Below are 9,743 nucleotides of genomic sequence, written 5' to 3' on the forward strand. Positions count from 1 at the left end.
CTCGAGCTTGGTTTAAGACCGTTTTTACCAAACAAACGACATGGTAATAAGTCAAGTTTCTCACTGTTCTGTCGCGCCGCGTAATATTTACACCACAACTCTTTTTTTAACGGAAAGAAATTAGTTACAAGATAATATTGTTAATTCTGAATTTGAGATCGACAAAAATGACATATAATAATTAGATCTTAATGTTCGAGTGGTTAAAGATATTTTATCCAGGCAAGACAGAGGTTCTAGGATCGATTTCCAGTTGAGACCGTTATTATTTTTCGGTGTCGTGTTCTGTTTCATCTTTTGTTTAGATTTATTAGTATTATCTTTGTCTTCAATGTTTTAGTTACATCCTACACAGTAGATATTACTGTAGTTTTTAACAGGAACTACAGGGGCGAAGGAAGTTCCGGTTTACTCATTCCGGTTTCGAGTCATCCGAATAATCTAGAGAGGAAATCAATTTCCCCGCCACGCCGAGCGTGGAAGCGCCAATTCTGTCAAACTGTCAAAGATAATAATAATAATCTAGTGAATACGAATATGAAAGCTATTGCGAATCCAGATTAGCAAGTTTTCAACATCCGCTTCTGCATATTTGTGCAACGGAACATTGACGGACTTCTGCAAACTGCAAACTGCGACTCTCCAACACCCCAACACTGCGGGGGCAGCCATCATACCTGTATTATAAGTATAATATAAATTAGCAAATGTAAAACAATTACAGATATTATTATAATGTGCAAACAGATACAGAAAACATACTTACCTGCTCCCTCAGACAAATACAATTTTATTAGAATGTTTAAGCTTGGAGAAGATACGATTTTGCACGCAGAGGACACGATATTAAAAACACTGCATTGTATGACTTTACACAGAGAAAACTATTGCTAATATTAAAATCTCTTAAAATTATTCGTATTCCTATTAAAATAAGATTGTAGGCCATTAACGAATAAATTGGTAGGTATCCTGATAAACTTTAAGTAAAATATCTATGTTTTGTCACGATTTTGTCTGTACACATTTTCTAAAGTCCTATTTTTTTTCATTTCGTCATGATATTAAGACAAACGCAGGCGGATGAACACGTATTACGAATTTACCGACACTTTATCAGGAAGCGGTTTGCAGTCTCGTTTTTAACAGGATGATAAATAATTTGTTGACAGTGCATTCTATCAACTATTTTCGTGGGAATCACGCACACACAGAAGCATTTCTCTGAACACGGATGACATTACAGCAAATCTCAGTCCTACCCGATCGGTGCTTGGCAAGGTTGGTGGAGTTGTGGAATTCAGTTCCTAGGTAGGAAAGTTCAATAATCAGTCAAACCATTTTTTTATTTTAAAAGACACGGTGAAAGGTGTTTGACTCTATGGATATGAGTATTTGAAAAGTTGAGTTTTAAATTTACCGTTATCATTCTTAAAACATGTTGCAGTCTATTCCAGGCTTTGGTCCTGACGCTCCGAAAGCGCGCTCACCGAACATAGTATCTATGGTGTGCGCTTTAGTTCCTTCAACCTTCCGATAGCTGGCTGTACTATTGATATTTTATTTATTAGAAGATTAGTTGCAAAACTAGGTAAAATTGATATTTTATAGTATATATTTATAATTTTTTTTTTCAACTTTGCGAATGGAATTTTTTTTTAAAATTACCTCAAAAGCTTAAAAATTATATTTAGGTTTATTGCTTAGCAAGAGAAGTCCTGTTGTTTTGCATTTCTGCCGTCTGCTAAATTGTTTCTACGATCCCTTTCCCTTTAAAGATGGTGACCATTTCAATGCTTTTTATATTACACTTTTTTTTCGATCCGGTATTTTTTTAAATTGTCTTTGAGATAGTGTGTAGTTTTTTAAAGTGTAATTAATTATTGATCAATCAAATCACTCGTAACAACCATTCTCTGTCTACAATCTTTTCCTTCTCTTTTAGTTTTTCTTACTGTTGTTTTTTTAAAATTATTTTTCTGTTCTTTGTTATTTGTTTTTGGGGTGTTGCGCTAACTCCTTCTTTAGCCAACGTTTCGGACAGCATTGCAGTGTCCATCATCATAACACATAACGCATCTGCCCTGATGATGGACACTGCAATGCTGTCCGAAACGTTGGTTAAAGAAGGAGTTAGCGCAACACCCCAAAAACAAATAACAAAAATACTTTTGGTTGTGAAAATCTTAAATCATATTTTTCTGTTGTTTTTCACAAGCTTGCACGAAGAAAATTGAATAGGTACTGCTGATTTATAAAAATTAATTAAAAATGTGATGCACGCTATTGCCCAAAAAATATCTGTAAATTATACAGGATATATCGGAACAGTGTTATAAATAATAAATATAATGATGAAATGCGAACATCCGATAGTTTGTTATGAAATCTGTCAATTCATTCGTTAAAGGCCTTCAGTCCCGTTTTCAAGAGGAATACGAAAAATTTCACGAGATATTCAATAAATTATCAACATTTTATATCAGTAAATTTTCTTCGTGTGCTGTCCAAGCGATTTGATTTTCCTACCGCAGAAGGTATAGAAGAAATCCAATAATTTGAACAAACCGATCTACGATTTAATGAAATGAGTAATGAATGTATTCGGTATTTTTATAACCGATGACGATATTATCTATAGAAAAGCCTGATTTGTCGGTGTGTCACCAACCACCAGCGGGGACTTATTCCGGTCACGTAAAAGGAATCCTGTTTTATTGTTTGGAAGTTGAGGAATAAGGTTCACGATTGTCCAATGTCCACTTCACTCAGGCACCAACAAACAGGTAACTCACTGACTCAACAATGTAGGATACAACAACTAAACAGGCAACTAACTTATCAGTGGCGTACAGTAAAGTGTATGGGGTGAGGTTTGTCTAGATCTTGGCGACGGATGCCCTTTTGCCATTTGCCCAACTACTGCGTGGCGGGTTGGATCGGGAGAGACTGGTTGAGGGAGACATTTTGACCTCTCCAGCCAGACTCTCTTTGATGGATGGATGAATGAATTCAGAATGGATTTATACGTCCGTCACTCCTGGACACATTGACTTACAGATTCCTACACACCCCTCATACCTTTTACCTTCCCAGAACTTCCTCTCCTTTCTTTCCCTAATAAGATCCTCCACACAATATTCCTAAAGATGATATAAGCCGTGAAGGAATTTTACTCCTTCGGGTCTCCTGTGTGGAGCTAGTGTAAGTCCATAAAGGCTGAAAAGCCTAGTAAAAACGAACCGTAAAGAGAAATTAAAATAAATAAAAGGTACTATTTTCGGTTGCCGGTGCATGGGTGCGTGATTTGATATTGTATTCCTGAGTATTTTGTAAAATTATTCAGATTCAATGAACTTATAATTTTCAAAATTGGAACCGACATGTAAGTTTTTAGATTTTCACGGCCAAAAGCATTTTTGTTGTTTGTTTTTGGGGTGTTATGCCGTGTTGCGCTAACTCCTTCTCTAGCCGACAGACTCCTTCGGACAGCGTTGCAGTGTCCATCATCAGGGCAGATCCGGTAGATACGAAGATGTCCACATCATACCGGATCTGCCCTGATGATGGACACTGAAACGCTGTCCGAAACGTCGGCTAAAGAAGGAGTTAGCGCAACACGGCATAACACCCCAAAAACAAACAACAAAAATGGAACCGACATGTATAAATCGTATCAGACAAGCGATAAAGTAGGTACCAAAATTATTTTATTTATCAACTAACTGAAGTCCCCGGCGTTACTCGTGCTTTATGCAGTGTTTTTAGAAATCAGATGTAGACAGTAATTTTGGTCTTATTTTGAATGAAAAATTTTATCAAAAAGCGTCAAGATACTGTTTTAAGGGGTGAGAAAATGGAATGGGGGTAGTTTTGCGAAATCTCAAGTACACAGTAACTTTCTTTTGTTTTGAAAGTCAAGTGTGCAAATTTTCATTAATCTCGGATTAAAATTGTAGATATGTATACAAATCAAATTCACCCGCCGTCCGCCCTCTCTTCATACACAATCAACTATATACATTGGAAGATAACTCTTTATGTTAAACGTGTATTTATTTTAAACTTGCTGACATGAACCCGGCGATGCTGGGGGATATACTTAGGAGATAGTCATATACCATCGCGGACTTTTTATCTAGGCCATTTTAAGCCCCCGCATACCAAATTTCTACCGATTTATAACAAGTTTCTCCTCAACTCTTTTAAGTTTAAAGTTTCAACAAAAAAAAGTAATTTTCGAAGATAATATCTATACATCTGTTATGCCGAATTGTTAAATATATTAAATTCCCTCGATAGAAGAAAATCGCAAAGTAAGCTCCGAAAATTATTAAAATCACGTTTTGTTCTGTTATTATTATAGGCATGAAAAAAATCACAGTGTATCTTTAAATGCAACTAAAGCATTAGTCGAGCGATTTTTGCTCTATTTCAAACGAGTCGTATTTTATTAAATATTTTCAATATTTACGGTTAATTATTATCGTTTTTTTTTAATATTAGCGCGCTCCCTCTAACATTCGTATTTACAAAACCATCTTTGAACGCTTACTACGGGGCCTTGAGATATACATTTCCGTAGTACATTATTTTGATGTATTTCATAAGGTTTAGCCAGCTTTAGAAATGTAAGCCTCCTAAAATATTGTTTTACAACTTGATTACAAAACATCGACTGTTCTCTACAATCTATAAATATAATACGCATTTAAATTCTTTAAATTATGATAATATTTCAGTTTTCGTTGTAATGTGAAAATATTCAGATTTTAACACGTTTTCCGAAATCATGATAATGTATTCGTGATTTATTAAAATTTTACCAGGAAACTCGTTAATTCATTCGTAAGGCCTGTAATCCCGCTTTTCTTTTTCTGCTTAATCTAAGGCTAATTTCTAATAAATTATCCTTAGATTATTAATTGTCATTTTTCTTCGTGTGGGAAATGCCGCTGAGAGCTTGTTTTAACCTCTGATTCTTTCAATGCTACATAAATAACCTTTGAAATATACAATATCGTATGTATTATGTTAAAATAAACATTCCCGAGTTACGAATAACCTGACAATATTTGAAAATCTCCTACTACCACCACAGTAAGCTAAGTTGCTTCTGTTGTGATGGAGGACTTAGCCAGCCGAGGAATTGAACACACTACGCCTGGGTGGGACCCAAACGCGATGTCAACTCAACCACCGACCGAATTTTACTTATTTAATTAAATAAAATTGTAAAGTTGCTCATCTAGACACAGGAATTCTGAAATTTAAAAAAAAAATAAAACTGAACTATCGGCATCATGCCTTTAGTCGTGGGTTAAACCTTAGGTAAAAAAAGTCCCTCAAAGTGATTCAATAGTCCGTTTCAGTCATTGTCTTTATCTAAAATAAATGTGTACACAAATGACCGAGTTAGCAAAAACGGGACACCATTTTTTACAAAATATTGAACTCAATCTAAGATTGCAAATCTCAGCTGACCGGAACCAGAGCTCATTTCTGGCGCAAGAATGGACGATTCAAATACATGCATTCAATTTGGCCATCAAAAATAAGGACCTGAACCAAAAATGCATAGTCGAAGTAAAGAGTTTGAAAAAATAAATAAAAATATACTTTGACCCTTTCGTGGAGCACAATCAAGAACTTTGAATGAAAGCATCTGATACAATGGCGCCAATAAATAGATCTTTATGTTTCAAATTAATGGAACATGAAAATGTTATTTTGAAAAAGGATGCAAGCATTTCCAATGGTTGTAATTGATGAGGAAGAATAAGTTTATACTTTTTGTTACAATGGTCATAATTTTGTTTTGTTGCTTTCGAGGGATTGGCTTCCGCGGTAAAGTGGTTCCGCTGATGACTCCGTTATGAATGTTCTGTCTGTTGTACGTGTTGTTTATGAGAAAGAGAGAGAGGTCGCAATGGGGCTATCGGTGGTTAGGACGATATCCCGGGAGAGCAAAGGAAATTAGCGTTGGTTCCGCACCTTATCAGCGCCAGACAAGCTATTGGCCCCGAGGAGACAATGGTGGCTCGTGAGGGCCCAATAAGGACTTCTGTTGTGACGGCGGTTATGGAGATGGTGTATTCGATCCTTGTAATATAAATATATCTTTAAGTGCAATCTTGTAATCTAAAGGAATTTTGTTTTGATCTTGTATGCTGATAGTAAATATAATGATAAAATTTATAATATTCGAAAAAAAACTTTAAGAATTTGTGTCCACGATGCCCGATTCTTCCGATTCCCTATCTCCTATTGGATATTGACTACCATCAGCGCAATCTCCACCCTGCAGGCTGCCACCCGGAACAACTGAGCAGAACTACATTTATAATTGTCAGATAAGTTTCGAAGTCATGAGATGTGGCGTCTTCGTCTGCTTTGATAAAAAAATAATCTCTATGTAGTGTCACTATTAATTTGGTAATCTTGTAACCCGCCCACCTCACCGGTGGTGTGACCGATATTTTAAAGATATTTGTGAAAGATATTTTAGTTTTCCTGTTTTTATATCTACTACAAAGTAATTTAGTTCCTCTAGTAAGTTCAAGTCAACAACCGCCACATCGCACCACGTAAGAAATAATAATTCTAGGAAATTATTAAGTTCATTAGGTTTATAAATACTGTAAATCCAATTTTGTATAGTTTTTGGATAACTTCTTAGAAACATTAAATTCACAGTAAAGCAAGTGCACTGGGTAACAAATATTTTTTATAGGAGCAAATTTGCGAAAAAAAGTATTCAAGATTGAGAGAGGGGAAACAAATAATAATAGTATCCAAACACGAAAAAAGTTTTGCAAAATTTTACACGCCATTGATATAAAATTGCACATATTTAACAACGATCCGATACGATTGTAACATCCCAGCCAAGAGCACTCCTGTTCTGGGGCGACTGGTACACTAGTGGGGACTGATTTGTTGGGACTTGGAACACGTACTCTGAAGATTGAAAGGAGGTTGGAGTTTAATCGACCGGTATACATGGCAACCTAATAAGTCAATATTGGAATTTAGAATGGGCAGGAATTGAATGAGCGTTATTTTAACTTATTTATGTCTCCCTTCTTCTTACATTTCCTTGCCTCTTTTTGGCTCTTCCTGGTTCATCTTGTCTCTCTTGGCTCTTCTTGTATCTTTTTGTTTCTCCTAATTTCGCTTGGCTCTTCTCGTCTCTTTTTTGCTCGCCTTGGGTCTTCGTATTCTTGCCCCTTCGTGGCTCGTCTTATACCTTTTTGTATATTCTTACATCTTACTACCGCCCCTTCTTACTACCGTCTCTTCTAGTCTATGCTTGGCTCTTATTGCATCTTCTCTCGCCTACTTGGCTATTTTTGTCTCTTTTTGGCTGTTCTAGTCCCCTTTTTGCCCTTCTAGGCTCTTCTTGGATCTTATGGTCCCTTCTTGGCTCGTCTTGTCTCTTCCTGGCTCTTCTAACTTCTTACCGACCCTTCGGATAATTTCTGTTTCTTCTAGCCGACTTCTTCTTTTGCTTCTTCTTGCCTCTTCATGGCTCTTACCTACTGGAAAAAAAACAAACAAAAACATAAATAATTAAGAAAATGGTAATAAATAAAATATTTGCGGACATAATTATGTTAAAATAAACAGTCAAGCAATAAATAAACGTGAATATGAGTGTGTCTTATCTTGCAGATGTATTTATGGAATGAATTCAATTGCAAACTAAATCACTCTTAGCACAATGCAAAATCAATTTGTAAATCTTTCACTAAAACACGGCTTATGACACATTTTCAAAGACCATAGGCCATCGGTCTGAATAGTTAGAAAAATAAATACACGGACCATTGCAACACACGTCTTGTCAAAACGAACACGCGCGCACTTCTCCCCTAGACATATTTTACAACCATAAAAATTGAAGTGCAAAATAAAAAGTGATTATCAGCAAACATATTTTTTCATGGCCCAAAGTGTAAAAAAATCGCTTTAAAAAGAACAATTTCACACATTCTAAAATCAGTATTGTACAGTGTGCAGCGGTATGATAAAAAAAATACAGAATTCAGACAACCCGTTTCGGTGTCGAGAAGAAGAAAAATAAATTATTTAACTTTGGTCTATTTATCTATGTTCTAATCTGTATTGATAGCATAGTAATTCCTATTATATGAAAGTTTTAGTAATAGTTAAGGTTTTCGTTGTAAAATGTTTAAAAAGGTAATAAAACTCCAGCAAAATCGTAACTTTCATAAACTTTCCAGAGGGCACCACAAGTGTCACTAATTTCGATCTCGCGGTGGTGCAACTCGTCTCCGAGGTCGCTCGGTTCACAAGTTCATACCTTTGTCTGGTGGACAAAGAACAAAATCAATACAGACGTCTGCTTTTGCGAAAATTTCAATGTTACGCCTGAATTAGTCACGCTAGACCAGACTTCGTGTTCGCCGTCTTATGCATTCGTGATGTTATTGCGAACAAATTGCGATTAGACGAAATGCAAAATTGCTCCTTTGCTGTCTGCTTTCCGGCGTGTCTGCGGGAAATGTTAGAAATTGGATTTAAAATTAAAGGATTTAATTCAATACTTTTTCTATCTTAAACGCTAACCACTACTTTAAAAAAAAAATCTCATTCAGTTTTCCTACAAATAAAGATTTTCGATCTTCGTATAATTGTAATTTTTTCTTTAAGAGAAAGCTAAACAATGTATAAAACAATGTTAACTTTAAAAAAACTGTTTTTAATATTTCATAAAAATGGGAGTATATTTGCCCTGTAACGCGATAAGAATACGAGGTATACAAATAGGGGTTGACTTTTTAAAACACCTTTAAATGCATTTCCGTGTAAATAATCATCGGGCAGTATTAATTTACCTAGAAAGGAAGTTCTTTTTAAACCCCGATAAAAATACCCTAAAACACCTCGCGGCAAGAGAAAACAGCAGATGTTTAGTCAACATTGCACAATGTAGTTGGTAGCTATCAGCTGTGCTAACTGTTTGAAGAGTTGTTGAGTTATGTCAAGATTCTTATGATAATAGTGAGCTGGCTTCGTACAAGATTCCTGTTTGTGCAGAGGTTTGTGTTGTTGTGTCTCGGACTCTATATCTAAATATGGATTTGGGAAGATTCTTCCGGGAACATCGCCAGATATCGTCAAGTGTCCGATGTACACTGCAAACCGCACTCACGTATTTGAATAGATATACGAGTATAATCTGGTTGGGACCTTTTGGAGTTTTTCTGATCCACATTTCATAAGCACAATAATCGCCGCCAAAAACGGATGGAATTGCCCGCCGTTGCTGTATGCTATTCTCTATCCACTATTCCCTATTCGCTGTTCGATGTTGGCTGTTCGCTTTTCGTGCCGCTCGCAGTTTCAAATCGCAAAATTAAAAAAGGTGCACCAGTTTCTTCACCACCTAGGATTCTTGCTGCAGAGTCTCCATCCTCTATCATCGTCGAATGTCACTGCGGTGCTGCCAAGGTCTGTTATCTATGAGAGGAAATTGGGTCAGTGCTCTACTAGCAGCAGACACATACCTGGACGGATGACGAACCTCGTGCTGGCACTGTTGGTGGACGCGGTGCACTCTTTTGCTGAAGCAGGTGGTCCAGTTTCCTCACCACCTAAGATTCTTACTGCAGAGTCTCCATCTTCTATCTTCGTGTCACCTGTTCTTGTACTTCATCACCTGTTTCTGTACTTCATCACCTGTTTCTGTACTTCATTTTATTTAACTTAATTTAACT

The 9,743-nt window shown here is 36.3% G+C and overlaps 1 protein-coding gene across 1 annotated transcript in view; it reads right to left on the minus strand.

The window, feature by feature from the left end:
- Positions 1–7,195, minus strand: part of LOC149420699 (putative isoaspartyl peptidase/L-asparaginase CG7860) — a 30,255-nt gene extending 23,060 nt beyond the window's left edge. Inside the window, exon 1 of the mRNA XM_089636892.1 lies at positions 7,094–7,195. The gene's annotated coding sequence lies outside the window, so the exon portion shown is untranslated. The remainder of the gene's footprint in view (positions 1–7,093) is intronic.
- Positions 7,196–9,743: the final 2,548 nt, after the last annotated feature.

Source organism: Hesperophylax consimilis, chromosome 10 (assembly GCF_061612785.1).
Source record: "Hesperophylax consimilis isolate HC1 chromosome 10, BYU_Hcon_1.0, whole genome shotgun sequence".
Taxonomy (NCBI): Eukaryota; Metazoa; Arthropoda; class Insecta; order Trichoptera; family Limnephilidae; genus Hesperophylax; species Hesperophylax consimilis.